Below are 20,559 nucleotides of genomic sequence, written 5' to 3' on the forward strand. Positions count from 1 at the left end.
TATTCTTCCACATCTGTATCTTTTTCTATATCTATATTCACAAATGGTGGCATACTATATACTCTGCACTGCACCTTGCTTCTTTCATTCAAAATATGTAACTGGGAGATTATGCCAATACATATTAATACATAAAAATCTCCCTATTTCTCTGTACAGCTGCAATGATATCTATTTAACCAGTCTCTGCTTATTGATCTTCAATCTTTTGCCATTACTGACAATGCTGCATTGAACAACCTTGAACACGTCTCTTTGCACACATATGAGTATGCATTACTCAGTGTTCAGTTCTGAAAACAGAAAGCACTCCATTTTGGGGAGGCAGAGGTTTAACACAGCCAGTTCTGTACTTATGAATCATTAGAGGGTTGTTGGCACAGCTGGAACAATGGGCTCTTAGGATGACCCTTGAGTAACATCTCAGAATTGCTGGTCTATGGGAACTCTTCTGCAACCTCTGAGGCTACCCCAACAACACCGACTTGAAGAACATATCTCAGCTGTGATTCAGGGATCAGGAAGCCAAAATCAAGACAAAATTGCCTCCACTGAAATCGCCTTTTCATAAAACAGTCAAAAGTGACAAGATGTGGCTCCATTTGCACTTCTGCCTCCTAAATCTTACTTGATTACATATAATTAATGGCACATAATTTGCTTTTAGAACCCTGATTCCATAGGAGTCTGGCAAGTATCAATTTTAGCTTTCTAGATGCTGTAGGAACATAGGAAGACACTCTAGAAAAAGCAGGAATAGAGGTGTGGGAGTCAATCCAACAGAGAATACAACTGTCAGGTTAATTGATGATATTATTCTAAAGAATTCAGAGAATCTCTACATAAACACTGAAGGTAAAGTCCCATTACTGTGACAAACTGAAATGAATGATTTTTATTGACAGGGAATATTTGGGTCAGTGCAACACCCACCTCCATTCCCTCTCCCTACCTCCCCAACATATTCCCTGCAGCCAAAGAAGATGGCCCCAGAGAAGCAGAAAGGGTTTCCTTCAGAGCAGATGGGCAGGGGAGTTTACACCTACACATATACATTCAGCCTCTGTATCCACAGGTTCTACATCTACAGGTGGAATCAAATGCGGATTCAAAGGCCTGCAATGGTTATGTCTGTACTGAACATGTACACACCTTTTTCTTTGCATCATTATTTTCTAAACAATACAGTAGAACAACTATTTACACAGCATTTCAGAAATTAATAAACAGAAACGTCACTAAAACACCTTGGGAGGCCAAAAGGTGGAGATTTCATATCTGGGGCCATAGCAGAGCCCACAGGAAGAAGGACTTCCTTTTCTTGAGGGTAAGAAGCTCAACCAATGAGAGACTGTCACAACTCGGCCAATGAAAAGCTGCTATACTTCAAACTCCCAGTCTCCTCCAATGGACTCTTTGTTTACAATAGCACCCCCCCATCCACTTCCTCTTCCTCTGGAAAAGAATTTCTCCTTCCTTTGCTGCTGGGAACCTGCATGTGGCTTGCCATGGTTGCCAGCCCCAAGTTGCAATTCTTTGCTGATCCTGAATAAACTCCTTTTTGCTGGAGAAATAGCTGGCTGTCTATTTGTTTAAGGTCAACGTTTTGGTGGCTCTTACAGAGAAACCCCTGATGGCTTTGAGGCTAGTGAGCAAATGGGTGCTGTGCCCACTATAGAGCCCACTGCACTCGCTGCTTTTCTTGCCGACCCTGGAGTGTGAGGGTGAGTCTTTCTCCTGGATCTGAGCTTCCGCCTTCACTACGTTTGAAGCTCTCAAGGCTTTATTTGAGATCTATTCTAAGGCTTCGTCCTTTTCTGGTTAAGGCCTTGTTTGTCTGTGAGTAACTGGTTGACATTTCTGCCTGGTTCTTTTGAAATCAGGCTGTTTCTACCAGAACTATGCTGAGCCTTTGGTCCAATTCCTTTGGAAATGGACTCTTCCTACTTGGAACTGAGCTGGCACTTCGGCCTGACAACTTTGGGAGCAGGCTGTTCCAACTGAAATCTGTGCCAATCCAGCCTTTGGCCTGACTCTGGGGAGCAGTCTGTTTCACTGGAATTGTGTTGATCAACCTTCAGTCCAATTCCCTTCAGAACTGGACTGTTCTTTGGAACTGTGCTGATTCAACCTTTGGTCCACCTTATTGAAATCCTATTGGAACTGGCTGGTATTAAGCCTGCAGGCTGTTTGAGCTGTTTAAGCTGTTTGAGCTGTTTAGGCTGTTTGAGAATTATTCCTTTGCTTGGGAGAAAAACCTCTAAGAAATGGGATCCTAGTCATCTAAATATTTTGAGGGTGTCCCCCCTGCCCCACAGGGACCTTGGCAGATTTTATATTTAAAAACCGTGGTCCTTCCTCATGCACATTTCTAACTAAATGGACTGACTTAACCAAGAGTAATTTAGAATACCAATGGCCATTGTGGGGAACTTTTGAACTTCCCAAACTTACTTTTCTTAAAACTGAATTGGACAACCATAGCTCTGTAATTTCCAAAACTGAATTTTGGAAATATTTTGACTGGTATTTTGAGGCTTCCATAGGCTATCAGGAGTCTAAAATTGCCTCTTTGCAAAATAAAAATTTAAAATTAGCTAAGGCAAACAATAATTAAAGAAAGATAAATTGGCTTTCAAGGCCTCGTGTCCCTCTTCCCTGGCTTTGTCTCAGGCCCCGCCTCTGGCACCATGGTGTTCCTTTCCCCTGGCTCCTTGTGCTCAGGCCCTGCCTCTGGTGCCATCTTCCTCCTTCCTGTCTATGCCACTGACACCTTCTCTATATCTCAGTTCCCCCATACTAACTCTCTCACCAAACCTCTCCTTTTCCCTGAACCTCTCCTCCCTCTGTCTTCCTCTAAACCTTTGAGAACCTGTCCCTTTAAAATTAAGCCTTATGAGGATCCAAAGGCTAAACTCTTAATTTCCTACACTCCGTGGACTAAAGCTGAACTGTAAGCCATAGTCAAAGATTTTTTCCAAAGTAACTGAAGATACTCACAGATTTGCTGAAGAATTGAATATAGTCATTCAAACTTATCAACCTGGTTTCTTTGACATATCAGCTAGTTCATATGATTGTTGGTGAAGACCAGGCCCGGCATTGGATGAAAACTGCTAATTGGGAAAATCCTGACAGGTCTCTAGAATTACAGCCAGGAGACCAGCCTGCTGACCTGTTGTATGATCAGGCTCAGGCAATCGCTAGATGACTTCATCTGGCAATTCCTAGGGCTTTCCCAAAGCCTGTTGACTGGAACAAAATTCAGGCTTGTGCACAAAAGCTGATGAATCTATTCATGACTATTATAATCAATTTTGGATTGTTTTTAAAGAAAATTCTAGTCTTCCTTCAGATGTTGATTTCACCTGGGTAGCTTTTAACTCTGTGTTTATTAATGGGCTGAAGTGAGACCTTTCCTTTCTAGTAAAAGGGACCAGGATGGAATGGGAAACCGTGTCCACTCCAGATTGAGTTAATCTGGCTAATCAGCTCTCTCGTTCTCCAGATGAGTCGCCTAAAAGAAAGACCACTAAAATTCTTAAATCTTCAACTCCAGCAAATGAAGGCCCCGAAACAAAACCAAAGTTCTCCTAGTTTTTGTTATTGCAAAGATCCAGGACATTGGAGAAGAGATTGTTATGAATTTAAGCGCTTCAGACACCTTCAGCCCTCTAACCAGCCTTTCCAACGTCCTGCAAATTCCCAATGGCTGGGCTCTGAGGAACTACAGGGGTTCCCCCCAGTCCTCCCTCTTAATTGGCTTGGGGAAACATTTCTCCAAATTGGAGATGAATCTCTTTCTGTCCCGACACTGGAGCCACATTCTCAGTACTCAACTCCACTCCTATAAAGTAGGCCCTTCCTCAGAGCACTAAAACAGTTCAAATAGTGGGGATTTCTTATAAACTTCAGCAGGTTCCTGTCTCTGAACCTATTCCTTTTTGTTTAGGCCCTTTGAGAGACACACACTCTTTTTTCCTTAGTTCTTCTGCCCCAACTCATTTATTAGGCCAAGACTTCTTGGAAAAGCATCATGCTGGAATTTCTTTCTCCCAAAAGGGGGAAATAATTCTAGAATTTGATAGTAGCCATCAAAACAGCCAACCAGGTGAATTAAATGACCCTTTGACATCTTCTATTTTGATCCTTTGTCCCTATTGAATCAGCCACCACCCTCCTTATGGGCAAAATCTCCAGCTGATATTGGTAAAATTCACAGCGCACCTCCCATCAAGATTCCTGTAGATCCCTCAAAACTTTTCCCCAGAAAGAGTCAATACTCTTTAAGTAAAGAAGCCCTTCAAGGTATAAAGCCCATAATAAAGGATTACAAGGCTCCGGCCTCATTATCCCTGTGCTAGTCCCTGAAATACTCCTATTTTACCTGTGAGAAAACCCAAGGGCCGAGGATGGCAGTTTGCCCAGGACCTCCAAATGATAAACCACATTGTTATCCCTCGACACCCTGTTGTTCTTAACTTTCATGCACTACTAATATCCATTCACATTGGGAGCAAATTCATTATGGTAATTGATTTATATAGTACATTCTTAGTATTCCAGTTGACGAAGCTAGTCAATACCTTTCTGCCTTCACTTGGGAAGGAAAATAATTCACCTGGACAGTAACGCCACATGGTTTTACTGAGAGCCTTTCTGATTTCTCACAAATCCTGAAGGCTGATCTGGATGATATAAAGTTCCCTAGAGGTTCTACTTTGTTGCAATGTGTGGACAGTTTGCTTCTTTGCTCCCCCTTTCAGGCCTCCTCACAGGAAGACAGCATCCACTTGCTAAATCTTTTAGCCTTAAAGGGACATTAGGTTGCCAAGGAGAAATTGCAGATTGCCCAAACCAAGATTTGATATTTAGGGCATCTGATATCAGAACAAGGGCTACAGTAGATCCAGGTAGGCTTCATGGTGTCCTAAGTCTTCCAAAACCCAAAACTAAGCGTCAACTGTGAGGTTTTCTTAGGCTAGTTGGTAATTGCTGTAATCGGATTCCAAATTTCTCTCTTATGGGCAAATCTCTGTATGTTTTATTAAAGAACAACAACCCCAACCCAATTTTATGGGAAGAAGCAGGCAAAATAGCCTTTAAGGCCTTAAAGCAGAGCTTGACAAACCTATCTGCCTTTGGACATTCCAATTATCAGATTCCCTTTTTCCTTTTTGTATATGAAAAGGAAGGGTATGCCCTTGGGGTACTCACTCAAAAACACAAGGGAACACCATTGACCTATAGGGTATTATAGCCAGCAACTGGACCCTATGGCACAGGGATACCTCCCTTGCCTTAGAGCCATTACTGCCACTGCTCTTTTGATTAAGGCCACCGAGGAAATCATTATGGGATCTCCTTTAGGCATCTTTGTACCTCAAGAAGTAGAAGCCCCCCTCAATTCTCATGACAATCAGCATTTTTCAGCCAGCTGCCCCACCTCCTATGAAATCCTTTTGTTAACTGCTCCTCACATAACTTTTTCACACTGTAGTAACCTTAACCCTGACACTCTTCTCTCTCCCATTATTGACGAAGTCCCCTACGACTGCTTACTGCTGATGAATCACCTCCTGACTCCTTGTGATCTGCAGGAAACTCCTTTGGGTAATGCCAGCTTCTCACGGTTCACTGATGCTTCTTATTTAAAAGGTGACAATGGGAAATACTATGCTGGGTATGCTATTGCAACTCCTTTTGATATTATTGAAGCAACACATTTACCTATAGCTACTTTGGCCCAACAGGCTGAATTATATGCTCTTACACAGGCTTGTACTTCAGCCAAGGGCAAAACTGCCAATATTTATACTAACAGTAGATATGCTTTCAGAGTGGTTCACGATTTTGGAATGTTGTGGAAGCAACATGGCTTCCTTATTTCCAGCAGAAATAAAAATAAAAATGGCCCTCATGTTCAGGAATCATTGGATGCTATACTTTTACCTGCTGCTTTAGCTTTACTAAGATCCCAGGGCATTCTAAACTTGACTCTCTGGAAGCTAAAGATCACCTTGCTGACATTCCCACAAGGAATGCAGCCCTTAAGGGAACCGACAACAGCCAAACCTCTGTCATGGTCCAAAGGGATATTTCCCCAGACGATAACTTAGAAAAACTGGCTAGAGAAGCCCAACAATTGGCCTCAATAAAGGAAAAACAAGAGTGGAAATTCAACAATTGTTGGTTTGATAAAAAGAGAAAGCTCAGGTTCAAACCAAATAACAACGCAGTCCTACTGGAGACTCTAAAATTCCCACTCCTAACCACTGCACATGCATTTAACCATTGGTCTACTGACAAAATGATACCATTCGTGAGTCAAGATTGGTGGGGAGATACATAACAAGGCCGCAAAAATGCCCATCTCACTTGTCCCACTTGTGCCAAATACAACCCAGGGAAGCCTGTTTGTACTGCTCCTGGATATTTTAAACTGCCCAATGGACTATTCGAGGTTTGGCAGATGGATTTCATACAACCTACCCCATCTACTGGATATAAATATGTTTTAGTCATGGTTTGTATGTTTTCTCACTGAACTGAAGCCTTTCCTTGCAGACAGGCTACTGCCTCTTCTGTGGCTAAAGTCCTTTTGGAAAAGATTATCCCACCTGGGGAACTCCTCTTGAGCTTCATAGTGATCAAGGAACCCATTTTACTGGTCAGGAACTTCAACAAGTCTGCACTGTTTGGCCAGTTTCACACTTTCACTGCACTTAATCGTCCTCAATCCTCTGGTTTAGTCAAATGCACTAATGACATTATTAAGACTCAATTGGCAAATTTGTAGAGACCCTACAAATACGTTGGCCAAAAGCATTGCTGTTGGTCCTTCTAAATCTCAGATCCACCCTTTTTGGAACTCATAACTCTCTCCTTTTGAGATAGTCACAGGATGCTCAATGCATTTGGCTCCTGCCTCTTTTGACCCACAGCTGATAAAAGGAGATATACTCCAATATTGCAACGGCCTAATTGCTTCCATTACAAATAACCACACTTTGGTAGAGCGATCTTGCACAGTGCGCTCTCGAGAGACAAAGACCTTAAGCATCACACCTTGCAACCTGGAGATTTAGTTTATTAGAAAAGAGACCTCTGGAAGGACTCTCTTCAACCTCACTGGAAAGGCCCGTATCAGGTACTGCTAATTAACCCTTGGGCCACCAAACTCCAAAGAATGGACTCTTGCAATCACTTGACACATCTAAAGAAAACACCAACCCTGACTGCACCTGCACACCATCTGGTGACCTGAAAGTAAAGATTCCCTGGAATTGAAGTAGATGACATCTGATGGGACAGCTTTCCCAAGATGTCCAGACCAGGCCTGTTGGAAGTTTGCCAAACCTTTGATGATGACATAACGCTTCAGATGATCTCCAATGTCTACGATCTTGATGACATAAGGACTTTAGAAAAGAAAAATGCCTAAGAGTTCTTCCTCCTATCCCTCCTATCCAAATGTGGCCACAATAGGTTTTCAATCTGTGCATTTCCCCTCCAACATGAGACATGACTCCAAGGAAAGGTCCTTTTGGTATCCAGGGACAAAAGTCTGCTGAAACTGGAAAAACCTGACTCTTGATCAGCAATACTCGCAGAGAAAGATCTCGATCAAAAGGGGAAAATGTGGAAATTAATAAACAGAAACCTCATTAAAGTGGAGTTGGGAGGCCAAAGGTAGAGCTCTCACACGCTGTGTCGATAGCAGAGCCCAACAGGAAGAAGAAAGGCTTCCTCTTCTTGACCAGCAAGAAGCTCAGCCAATGAGAGACTTAAAATTCAGCCAATGAAAAGCCACTACACCTCAAACTCCCAGTCTCCTCCTATGGATTCTTTCTTTACAATAGCCCTCCCAACTTCCTCTTCCCCTCCGTAAGAAAGTTTCTCCTCCCTTTGCTGCTGCAGACTTGTATGTGGCTCCCCATGGTTGCAGTCCCTGAGTTGCAATTCTTTGCTGATCCTGAATAAACCCATTTTGCTAGAGAAATAACTGGCTGTCTATTTGTTTAAAGTCAAGAACATTTACATTGTATTAGTTATTATAAGTAATCTAGAAATTATTTAAAGTATACCAGAGGACGTGCGTAAGTTATGTGCAAGTACTACACCATTTTATATGAGGGACTTGAGCATCTGTGGATTTTGGCGTCTGCAGGAGCTCCTGGAATCAATCCTCAGCTACTGAGAAATGGCTATAGCTCAAGCCATGGTGATTCACACAGAAAAGTAAAGTGGCAGTGGGGTTCAGGTGTGATATCAAGGCCACGTGTCCCAAGTGGGAGAAAAACAGTGGAGAAAAAGGGAGAAAGCAATACTAAAAGGCTAGCTACTTGATAAAATGTTTGGCTGTTGGAAGTTATGATGCTAAAGTGATTTTCTCATAAAAGTTGTCAAGAGTCACTATAATGGGCAGAAGATGCAGTGTAAGCAAAAGGGCATTATAAGCAATTGTTTGGAATATAAGGTAATGACCCACGATGTTAATAAGCAATCAAAATGTCGAAATAGAGCATAGTGGTGGCAGTTATGCATTTGTAGAAACTAAGAATTGCGTGATAAAGCTGATATTAAACTAGCATGGTTAAGACAGGAGCATATATTTGCTCACTGTTTGCATGTAGAATTCAACGAAGCATGATATAAGCAGGAGCACCGAGGAGAAATTCCCAGAAAGAATATATGTTAAACTCTCTTCTAAAAGGAAAATTTTACTACAAGTAACAATACTATGACTTTAACAGAGAATCAGCATTTTTTGAACTGTAGAGAACCATGGTCTGATTTTTTCTGAGGATTTCTTAGAGGGAATAAGTACTAACACCTGGGCTAGGTTTTATCTAAGGCTGGCAACTCCATTCTTTCGTTGGCTCAGGCCCAAGTACTCAGAGTCATCTTTGGCTTAGAGTTAGCCTCCTTTAATAAAATTTTTTTTTAAATTCTTAATTGTGGTAAAATCCACATATCATAAAATCTATCATCCTAACCATTTTTAAGTGTACAGTTCAGTAGTGTTAAGGACGTTCTGCCTGTTGTACAACCAATCTCCAGCACTCTTCTCGTCTTGCAAAACTGAAAGCCTATACTCACGAACACTAACGGCTCATTCCCCCTCCCCTAGCCATGGCAACCACCCTTCTACTCTCTGTCTCTGTGAATTGGACCACGGTAGGTACCTCACGGTAGGTATTCGTCTTTTTGTGACTGGCTTATTTCACTTGGTATTAGGTTCATCCAGAATTTCTTTCCTTTTTAAGCTGCTTGTTTTCTTCCTTTCGGATTTACTTTTCTCTCTCCCAATGCACATCCAATTATTATGAAATCCTTGGAATCTATCTTCAAAATTCATGCAGAGCCTGGCCACTTCTCACTGCTGTCTCTGCTACCACTGTGGCCCTGCCACCACCACTTCTCGCCTGGATTTCTGCGACTCTTCCTCTGCCTCTTCCCTTGCTCCCTATCACTTCTTCCAACCCAGCATCCACAGCGATCTTTTAAAAATAAGGTCACCCTTTTGCTCAAAATTCTGCAATATCTCTTCATTTTGCTTAGAGAGGAAACCAAAATCCAAGCCTCAGCCTATAAGGCCTGGAAAGCATGCTAGCTCTATCACCAGCTTTGGCCTCCTACCTCTGTCCCTGCCCCACCCACCCCTCCACCCACATCATACTTGCTTCTTCTTTGTTCCTTAACTGACAGGCACAATCCAACAGCAATGCCCTTGCACTGGCATTTCTCTTGCCAGGTAGCTCTGTATGCTAACTCTATTATTTCCTTTAGGCATTTTGTCAAACCTAACAAGTCCTAACCTGGGCTGGCCTGGTAGTGTAGTGGTTAAGTTCATGTGCTCTGCTTCAGTGGCCCAGGGTTCACAGGTTCAAATCCTGGGTTTGGACCTACACACCACTCATCAAGCCATGCTGTGGCGGCATCCCACATACAAAGTAGAGGAAGATTGGCACAGATGCTAGCTCAGGGACAATTTTCCTCACCAAAAAAAAAAAAAAAAAACCTAACTGACTACCATATTGAAAGTACAGCCCACCCTCCCACACACTCCCTTGTCCTCTTCACCATTCCTTTTTCTCCCTGACAATTATCAGCTTCTAAATTGCTATACAATATACTTATTTATTGTCTTAACAGTTTATTGTCTGTCTCCCCCTGATAGAAATGTCTTGTTCATGACATGTCCCAAACATGGAGAGCCGTGCCTGGCACCGAGTGGGCATCCAACAGACGGATGAAGAGTGCCAAGACCGCCTCTTCGCACTGCTGGCAGGTTAGGCCGGTGCTCCAGTAGTCTGTGCATGCTGTAACAGTCTGTGAGTACAGAGGGAAGCCGCCAGAGGGTCCCCATCTCCAGTCCCCCTCCACCCAGATTTGCACACCACCAGAGCTTGCTTTTCCGAGTCCACCGGGAGGAGGGTGGTACGAGCTAGGGGTTTGGAGTCTGACACTCTCCAAATTCCAACTCCATTGTCTACTGACTGAATGGCCTGGGAGAAGCTAGTCTTTTCATACTTCAGTTTCCTCATCTATGAAATGGGGATACTACCAATTGGGTATTCTTCATAGGTTGTGAGATTTAATGAGATAATGCATGTAAAATGCTGAGCACTTGATGAATTACTCGTAGGTAAAAATAATTATAAAGTACTTAAAGACAATGCATTTAGGATGTTATGCATTCCTCTGTAATCTTACTTATGGTTTTAATTTGCTTAACAAAATTCTCTTTATATAGGCAGAATAAAGATATACTTCATCCAAGCTCAGATCTGAATTATCAAGAGCTTTGAAATACTAGTATATAAATTGTGTTACCACATTGTGAATTCTAAGAAATTAAATCCATATTCAAGTGAAAGTACAAAGCATAATATATTATCAAGTATGAGAACATTTTAATTGTCTGCTTAGTTTTCCATAGTAGTGATTATCAAGATATGACTCACTTGACTTCTAACACAATGGTATTGTCTCAAAAAAAGTTATTACAAATAGATAATGAGCTTTTCATAGGTTCACCTTTCAAACAATACTTTATTATTTGACATTGCTTTTCTGTTTCTAACAAAGCTTTTCTTTTAGCTAGGCCATCTGGAATATAACCGTTTAATTTCTAAAATTTGATATTTTCAATTAGCTTCAATCTGTCAGTTGCACATCTGAATTAAGCACTTGTACTAGATTTTAATCACCTTTGGGAACAAATTTTGCATAATTGATTAGTAACTCTTGATATTGTAGTAATTTCTTTAAGAACATCCTTTCATTAAATGTGGAGGTTTAAACCAATTGGAAATTACCCTTTTTGTTATATAAATCTGGCTTCCAATTTTTGAACCCATTACCCTAATGTTCAGTGTTATTTCCCATTTTGAAAACTCCTTTTGTGTGTGGGTGTTTGAAATGATCAGAGGTGTCACCAAGAAGATGACCAATAATCCATAAAGCTGCTCAACTCATTACTAGTTCAATTTATCTGTTACTGGGAACGTTTCCATTTAGATGACTGTGGAAAAGAGTATGAGTGTATATGCAGCAGTTCCCTGAGCGTAAGGACTTATTGTCCCGTCCATAATTCATTTAGAGTTTATGCACTAGCTGTTAAATAAGTGTGAAATTAGGGCCATTGTGTTTAAAAATGTAGTACGGAATCTGAGCTTTCAATGGAATCAGATAAGAAACCTGAGAAACATGCACAAAAGCAAAGTCTTTATTTCATTCTCCCTACTTGCATAAGAAAGCAGTCCACCTCTGAGTAAGATGTTCCCATCCACAACTTCACGGGCTTATGGAACAGCATGGAAAAATACCCAAGAAAAGCCATCTGCAAACAGACTTCCCCAAACAGGATATGCTAAATCTCTCTACCAAGACTGGGTGAATTAAACCCAAACCAAGAACTTAACAAATTGTGCCTAACCAGGGTAATTTCAACCTGAATTTGAACTTTTCATTGTTCTCTGATACCTGCAGAGGATGTTGAATCAGTTATAGAAGATCTTGGTCAGATTCTTCTACATAAAACATCTTTTTAAAACTTGTATGCGAAGAGGAACAGGCGCATGGTACAGTAGCACTCTGTGGCCTGTATTGGCTGGGAAGGAAAGCCCTGGCCCTCGGTCTTTAGAAGGCATTGGGTAACCACCGAGACAGATTTCAGGCACCACTTCAGAGTACATCTATTTTCACTTCTGCCGACAAGTGGCATGATAGTATAGCCTATTTTTCTTTGTTTTTCAGTGGGATTAAAAGTTCTTCTGAATATTTCAAAAACTTGTAAGAAGAAGGTGTTTTAGAGTAGCTAGTAAGATATGTAAGACTATAGCTAAGTTTAGATAGTTGTCTTTTTAGACACTTTAAAGATCTTTGGATCAAAGGAGCAATCTGTGGAAAACATTTTTAGTTGTTAAACTTGATGTGTTCATTTCTGGATTTTCTTTATTTTTATTTTAGTTCATAACTACTCTTTGTGGTGAATAAGGGAAAAACAAAAGATAAATGTGAGATGTTCCCTTCCTAGAAAGCAAGTGCTGAGGAATGAATAAGGTATGGAGGGAGTAGCAGGCCTTTGAGTCGTTTAAGCCCTAAGCCAGTGATGGTTGTCATTGCTAACTGTGGACTCACAGGGCCTGTGCAAATAGGATATGGCTCTAGATTATGTAAGAAAAGGTGTTACTGGATGATGAAAACACAACTCTTGGTCCCCACAAAAGAGGACATGAAATAGTCTTGTTACCAGGGAAGTTTCTCCATGCTACTGTTACTGAACCCAAACACAGGTTCTTTTACCCACCGTATAGTAGGGCCAATAAAGAAAAACCTGAAACACCAGGATTGTGGCAAGGAAAGAGGTTTACTATTATCAAAAGGCAGCCAGATGAGGAGATGGGAGTTAAAACTCAGATCCACCTCCCCGAAGGAAAAAAGGTAGGGGTTTTTATTTGAAGTGTTAGGTAGGGGAGGAGGAACTGTGGCCTTGCTGGTTGGTGCCTTCCCACCAGCCTGCGTTTGACCTTGTGTGGCTGCTGACAGGGCCAGGGGATGGCGAGATAAGAGACTCCGCAGGTGGGTGTCCTTGGTTGTCTGCCTCCGTGGTGGAGGGTGGATTCTGGTGCCAGGAAGCCAAGGAGTTGGGGTCTGGGAAGCCTCATCTTCTTGATATCCTCTGGATGTCAGTTTCCCTGTAACAAAACTTCAAAGGACTCCTAACTAGCCAAAATGTTAGCATGAGGCCACCTGGGCTCTAACAATTTGTAACTTCTATTTGACTTCTGAAGTTCAGGGATACAAAGGTTTAAAAAAATGATATTTGTGTATGAATATAACTTAGAGAAGCAGGGGATGGGTGCTTTTGGTTTTAACCCCATATATACCGGGTTTAGTGTAGGGGAACTGATCGCAGGGCCGGCATCACTACTCAGGAAGTAGCAGTGCGTTCAAATGTCTCATTTCAGCTTTTGCCTCAATCAGTAAATTATTCTTCCTGACAAAATTGGTGGAATATAATCCTTTACCTCACTGTAGTGCAGATAGAATAATATAGTAGAAAAGACATGGGAAATAGAATTATCAGTTTGCAGTGTAGGGAGAGACACAAAGCACAGCCCCCTGGTAGAAACCGAGAGAAAAAGCATTTCCCAGCATAGGCTGCAGATTTTCTTGGAAGAAAAGGCACAATATAAGAGTTAAGAACAATGATTTTAAGATCAGGCAGACTTGCATTTACATTCCAACTTGTGGATGTAGGCAGGAACCCTGAGCCTCCGTTTCCTCTTCCATAAATTGGAAATAATAAGAGGATAATAAACTACCTCTTCCAGTCCTTGTGAGAGTTAAGTAAGGTAGTGCATGTCGAGGGCTTTTTGGGATGCCAGGCATCTAAGCGCTCAGGAGTTTCAGCTGCTTCATTGCCCCAGGCTAACCATTGACAAAGTCTGTAGTTAAAGCAAACTTGGAGCAAGTACATGTGCAGGACCCGAAAGCAAAGCCTTTACATCTGGAGACAACATTGAAGTATGAACCACTAAGAGAAAAGAAATGTGTGGCAAACAAGAGTGTCATCAGATTTAGGAAGAAAAACAGCCTGGACTGAACTAGAGACAGGATTAAAAGTATTCACAATTTTCCTAAAAATTAATATAAGATTTGTCCTTACTTTGTCGTCCAGATTTATGACAAAATTAACTGAAGAGTGGCCTACAGATGGTTCTTATTCTAAAGTATGTGTTCATTTATTTTCAGTCTTTATGTTTCATCTGTCTTGAATTAATAACCCTCTCCAGATCTGGAAGAGCCATTCCGGTTGATTTCTGTATACTTGCTGCAGTCTAGATTTTGATGCGTAGAGAAAGAACTAAAAAGTAACTCTCTTTCATAGGAATTTTGCCTTAACAAGCCTCTATTCTATCTCTCTGTGTTAGTGTTATATACACACATTTAAATGGATTGATCTTAAAATGCTCTGCTCTTAAACATGGCTAAATATGTTATTTTGGACTTGTCATGAACTTTCATTCAATATCACGGATCTCCAAGGAAACAAAAGAAAAAAGACACCCTCTCTCTGTTAGCTCTCATCATCTCTCTGACCAGAGGAATTGGAGAGAGAAGTGTTAGATTTGTTTCTCTCTGATGGCTCACTTTTTGGCTATAGAGCCCCTTTTGAGGGAGGAAACGTTCTTGGATCAGTCAGGTTTGGTTGGGAAAGCAGAAGCCACTCTAGGTGCATTTAGTGGAAAGAAAATTAATATAAAGAATTTGAGGCTTAGATAACTATTGGAAGAGCTGCAAAAGCAAAGATCAGAAAAGGCCCTTTCAAGAAATCTGGAAGTGTAGGATTTCATGGAAGCTACCAGCAATGATTCTAGTTGCCAGCAAAGCTGAAATAGGAGCACAGTGGAATGTCCATAACACAAGTGAGCCAGACCTCATCTATTTTCCTCTCCAGATCTTGTCTTCATCTTCCCTTCCCTGCCTTCTGCCTCAGGAGGCTGAGTTGAATGGACTACATTAGTGATCTTTCTCATCCTCTAGCTTCCAGATGGGTTTGGCCAATGAGGAGTACCAACAGGAGATGGGGGTGGGGAGAAGAGGGAGGTTAAAGTAATTATTGTCCTGCCTCCCTTCCTTAAAGGTTACTGCAGGAAGTCTGTGTCTCTTGATGGTAGGTATTTTAAAATTAGCCTCCTCTCCCAACATACTCCTTCCAGGTTTTGGTAACTGTTCCTTTTCATCTTTTCAGGCTGAGGGATGATAGGAGCTCTTATCAGCCCCAAGATCCACACTATCCCTTGTGCTACCATTAAATCCTGCAATATCTTTGTAAATAAACACTTCTCCAGTTAGTCTAACATGAATGTGCCAACTGATTCCTGTTGGCAACTTGACTGATATAATACTTCATACCATAAATGTCCCCCAAAAATGCACCTTACAGATGAGTGTCTGGAATTGGATGGTTTACAATGAAAAGAGCTTGGGGATAACATCCTTGCCAGGATGGAAGGGACATGAGTAATCCATGGCATGTGGTAGAATCTCCCTTTCTACATTGTCATGCTTGATAGCATAAGATAAGGTATGAGTGAGGGGCAAGGCATGGAGGGATTAGCCGAGGAATTTAGTTGTTCTGTAAACAATAGAGATTATAAGAATTGAGGAATCACCCTTTTTTTCTCTTTGGCCTAGGAGAGCATAAACAGAAATTAAGAGCCATAAGCATATAGTTAAGAATATGGGATTGGAAGGCTCCTGGCAACTTTGAAGGCCATCCTCCTCCCCTGAGGTTGACTTCTGGGAGTGTGAGTGTAAGAACCGCAGAGGCGCAGCCCCAGGGAAATGCTCAGTCCTCCAGATCTCTCCTTCTAAAGCAGGGACACTGCTGGAAAGAAGTGGGGCCTTGAGATCTGGGTTGAGGACATTTGGGAAAATGTGGGCTGAGGTTGAGATCTTTGATCTCCAACTTCCCCTGAAATTCCCTTGTTGTGGGGGGAAGGGCCCCCTCTCTCCATCAGCCTTCATCTGAGTTAAACTTTCAGTTTTTACACCACAGGCAGCTGCCTCAGCTAGTCCTGCTCCCCCACAGGCCCACCCTCACGACTCCATACTGCCTTCGATTTGCCTTCATCATCATACAGCAACAAAGCCCTAAGAAGTAAGAATTATCAACAACTGTTGAGTAAAATATTTTGAAATATTTGATAGAAGTGAAATAAAATTAAGATCAAAATGATTAAAAAAAAAAAAAACTTACTAAGATGTCTTTTATGCCTAATCTGTCTTTGAGTTTCCCAAAATGACTTTTAGGTAACACAATAGTTTCTCACTCTACCCTACAAAAGAAAGGATCATGGGAATAAATGTTTGTCTAAAAATTCTGCAAAGGTTAATTAATTCAAAACTGTTAGTGAAAGTTTTGTCCACCAAGTGTAATATATATTAAAAAAAAAAACCCACCAAATCATGGAAAGTTTGTCTTCCTAGTAAAGGTGAATATAAGTGATCTTTTAATAATCGAAATTTTTCAAATGAAAAAAAACATATTCCTGTTTCAGCTCAAAGGTGGGTACAATAACTGTCACCAAAGTGATTTGTTTCCAGGATTATATATCCATAAAACTTTTTTTTTTGGTTCATTTAAAGTTTGGACAGGTATTTGTGGTACCTGTCAGAGGCCTGTCGCTTGTTTCAGTCTTTCTTTAGATTCAGTAGCCAAGACATATCCTCTTGATTAAGAGCAGTACAGCACTAGAAAAACTTGTGAAAACTTCAGTTGATTGGGTTTTAAAGTGCCAAGTAAGCTTAATGATTCCCCATGCTATACAAACTCTTCTATCGCTCTGTTGACAAAATAGCCCTAGCACTCTTCAGCCAGTTGTCAGACCATGAAATAGTGTTGCTTTCCCCATTCACATGTAGTTGTCCACCACTGCAGTGCTCTGAAACCAGCCACCTCTTTCCTTTACTGGAAGAAGGAGAATCCCATGAGCATTCACCTCTCTGAGGGAGCTCTCCATGCCCCATACAGACCTCCTAGACAGAGACTCCCTTGGATAATCCTGAGTTACTCATGTTTGTGGACACTTCATTCTTCAAAAGAAAAACTTAAAAATTTCCAAGTAGGTTATGCTATAACAGACATGAATTTATCCTTAAAATTTAAACTTCTCACTAAATTAATGCAAATGGCTAAATTTTTTTTTTTAAATTTTTTGTTTATTGCAGTAACATTGGTTTATAACATTGTAAAAGTTTCAGGTGTACATCATTGTACTTCTATTTCTGCATAGATTACATCATGTTCACCACCAAAATACTAATTACAACCCATCACCACACACATGTACCGAATTATCCCTTTCACCCTCCTCCCTCCCCCCTTCCCCTCTGGTAACCACCAATCCAATCTCTGTCCCTATGTGTTTGTTTATTGTTGTTATTATCTACTACTTAATGAAGGAAATCATACGGTATTTGACCTTCTCCCTCTGACTTATTTCACTTTGCATTATACCCTCAATGTCCATCCATGTTGTCACAAATGGCTGGATTACATCGTTTCTTATGGCTGAGTAGTATTCCATTGTGTATATATACCACATCTTCTTTATCCATTCGTCCCTTGATGGGCACTTAGGTTGCTTCCAAGTCTTGGCTATTGTGAATAACGCTGCAATGAACACAGGGGTGCATGTACCTTTGCAAATTGGTGTTTTCAAGTTCTTTGGATAAATACCCAACAGTGGAATAGCTGGATCATATGGTAGTTCTATCCTTGATTTTTTGAGGAATCTCCATACTGTTTTCCATAGTGGCTGCACCAGTTTGCACTCCCACCAGCAGTATATGAGAGTTCCCTTCTCTCCACATCCTCTCCAACACATGTTGTTTCCTGTCTTGTTAATTATAGCCATTCTGACGGGCGTGAGGTGATATCTCATCGTAGTTTTGATTTGCATTTCCCTGATAGTTAGTGATGTTGAACATCTTTTCATGTGTCTGTTGGCCATCTGTATATCTTCTTTGGAGAAATGTCTGTTCAGGTCTTTTGCCCATTTTTTAATTGGGTTGTTAGTTTTTTTGTTGTTGAGATGCATGAGTTCTTTATATATTTTGGAGATTAAGCCCTTATCAGATGTATGGTTTGCAAATATCTTCTCCCAATTGTTAGGTTGTCTTTTCGTTTTGTTGATGGTTTCCTTTGCTGTGCAGAAGCTTTTTAGTTTGATGTAGTCCCATTTGTTTATTTCTTCTGTTGTTTCTCTTGCCCGGTCAGATGTGGTGTTTGAAAAGATGTTCCTAAGACGGATGTCGAAGAGCGAACTGCCTATGTTTTCTTCTAGAAGTTTCATAGTTTCAGGTCTTACATTCAAGTCTTTAATCCATTTGGAGTTAATTTTCGTGTATGGTGTAAGATAAGGGTCTACTTTCATTTTTTTGCATGTGGCTATCCAGTTTTCCCAACACCATTTGTTGAAGAGACTTTCTTTTCCCCATTGTATGTTCTTGGCTTTTTTGTCAAAGATTAGCTGTCCATAGATGTGTGGGTTTATTTCTGGGCTTTTGATTCTATTCCATTGATCTGTGTGTCTGTTTTTGTGCCAGTACCATGCTGTTTTGGTTACTATAGCTTTGTAGTATATTTTGAAATCAGGGAGTGTGATACCTCCAGCTTTGTTCTTTTTTCTCAGGATTCCTTTAGCTATTCGGGGTCTTTTGTTGTTCCATATAAATTTTAGGATTCTTTGTTCTATTTCTGTGAAAAATGTTGTTGGAACTTTGATAGGGATTGCATTGAATCTATAGATTGCTTTAGGAAGTATGGACATCTTAACTATGTTAATTCTTCCAATCCAAGAGCATGGAATATCTTTCCATTTCTTTGTGTCTTCTTCAATTTCTTTCAGAAATGTTTTATAGATTTCGGTGTACAGATCTTTCAGCTCTTTGGTTAAGTTTATTCCTAGGTATTTTATTCTTTTTGTTGCAATTGTAAATGGGATGGTATTCTTAATTTTCAAATGGCTAAATTAATTGCTATTGCTCAGACCAGCCTTCTGAAAAAAAGTAAAAGACAAAATATTGTATTGATAGGAGATAAATGATTTTGCGTTAGTCCAGGACTTTGAAAGGCTTGGGTTATAGAGATTTCCCAACTGCTGCAGGAACCCCTAGGAAATGGGCGACAAATTAAAGACACTGGAGCTTCTTTGCTGTTACCTAAGGAGATTGTCATGATAAGGTAGAATGTACCAAACATGCTTCATGATATTAACCACAATAGCAGAAATAAATTAGCCATGATGCTGAACCAACCTTACAGATTTTTTAAGGATACTGTTGAGCGTGTTTCCAAGGTATGTTCTACCCACTGATAGCACAGTCTTGGTGAGCCCATCAAAGTAGGACATGGTCAGGAACGTAAGCCTCGGACCCCTTTTGAATATCTCCAAATGCCCTACGAGTAACCTCCAATTATTATTATTCATTCTTCAGGTAGATTGAGGCTTTCCCTTGATGGAGAGCTCCGGTTGTAATGATAGAGAAAAAACAGCACATGATTTTGTACTCCTGACTTGAGGAATTCCAACTTATCTTTCCAGTAACAGGGACACACGTTTCATTGGCACCATTATTTAAGAGCTTTGTAAATAATAATTACTCAGAATCTCCACAATCCTTATCATCTCAAACTTCAGGAAAAATAAAGAGAGCAAAGGGAATTCTAAAACTATAATTAACAAAGCTCTCAGGAATTTAACTATCAAAGCCCAAAGTACTGCCAACTGCCTTGATGACAATAAGATCAATCCTTTCTAGTATCCACACATTATCTCCTTTTGAATTAATAACAAGCATGCCTTATACATTTGAGAATTACTTAAATCCTAGATTCTATGCTATCACAAGCTGATATGACTAATTATTGCAGGAGACTCAAGTGATACCTCTAGCTTTATCACCAACAGGTAAAAGGTGTATTTCCAAAATGCCTACCTAAGCAGCCTTTGCATGATCTGAAACCTGGAGATCTGGGCTTCTGAAAAAGGCATCAGAAAAAACCTGCTCATGAGCCTCAATAGAAAAAAACCTTATAAGGTACTGTTAACAACCTACACAGCAATAACACTCCAAAGTGTTGATCTTTGGGTTCATGTTTCCCAAATGAAAAAATATGCAGCAATTCCTACTGACTACAGGACATCCATTCCACCAGGAGACTTTAAATTGATGATTTTTAGGAATTCTCCTGAAGCTGCTGACTGTATGAGTGAACAATTTCTGCCCAGAATGACAGAAAAAACTGCTGACTACAGAAGTAGACAGGTTCTGCTCAAGACAATGGAATAGGATTAATTTTCTGACTTTTCAGCATTTTTTCCCCTTTACCACTAACCTTGCCTATGGTTGTTTTTGTCATCCTCCATTAACTAACTAAAGCTTCTCAACACGACTTCCTTTATCTTTATTCCGTTACTTTTGACCCCCCCTCTTCTGCCACTTTAACAAAACCAAAACTCTGTGTATAAATACCGG

The sequence above is a fragment of the Ceratotherium simum genome, chromosome 8 (assembly GCF_057802395.1).
Source record: "Ceratotherium simum simum isolate JZ-2026a chromosome 8, ASM5780239v1, whole genome shotgun sequence".
NCBI classification, from domain to species: Eukaryota; Metazoa; Chordata; class Mammalia; order Perissodactyla; family Rhinocerotidae; genus Ceratotherium; species Ceratotherium simum.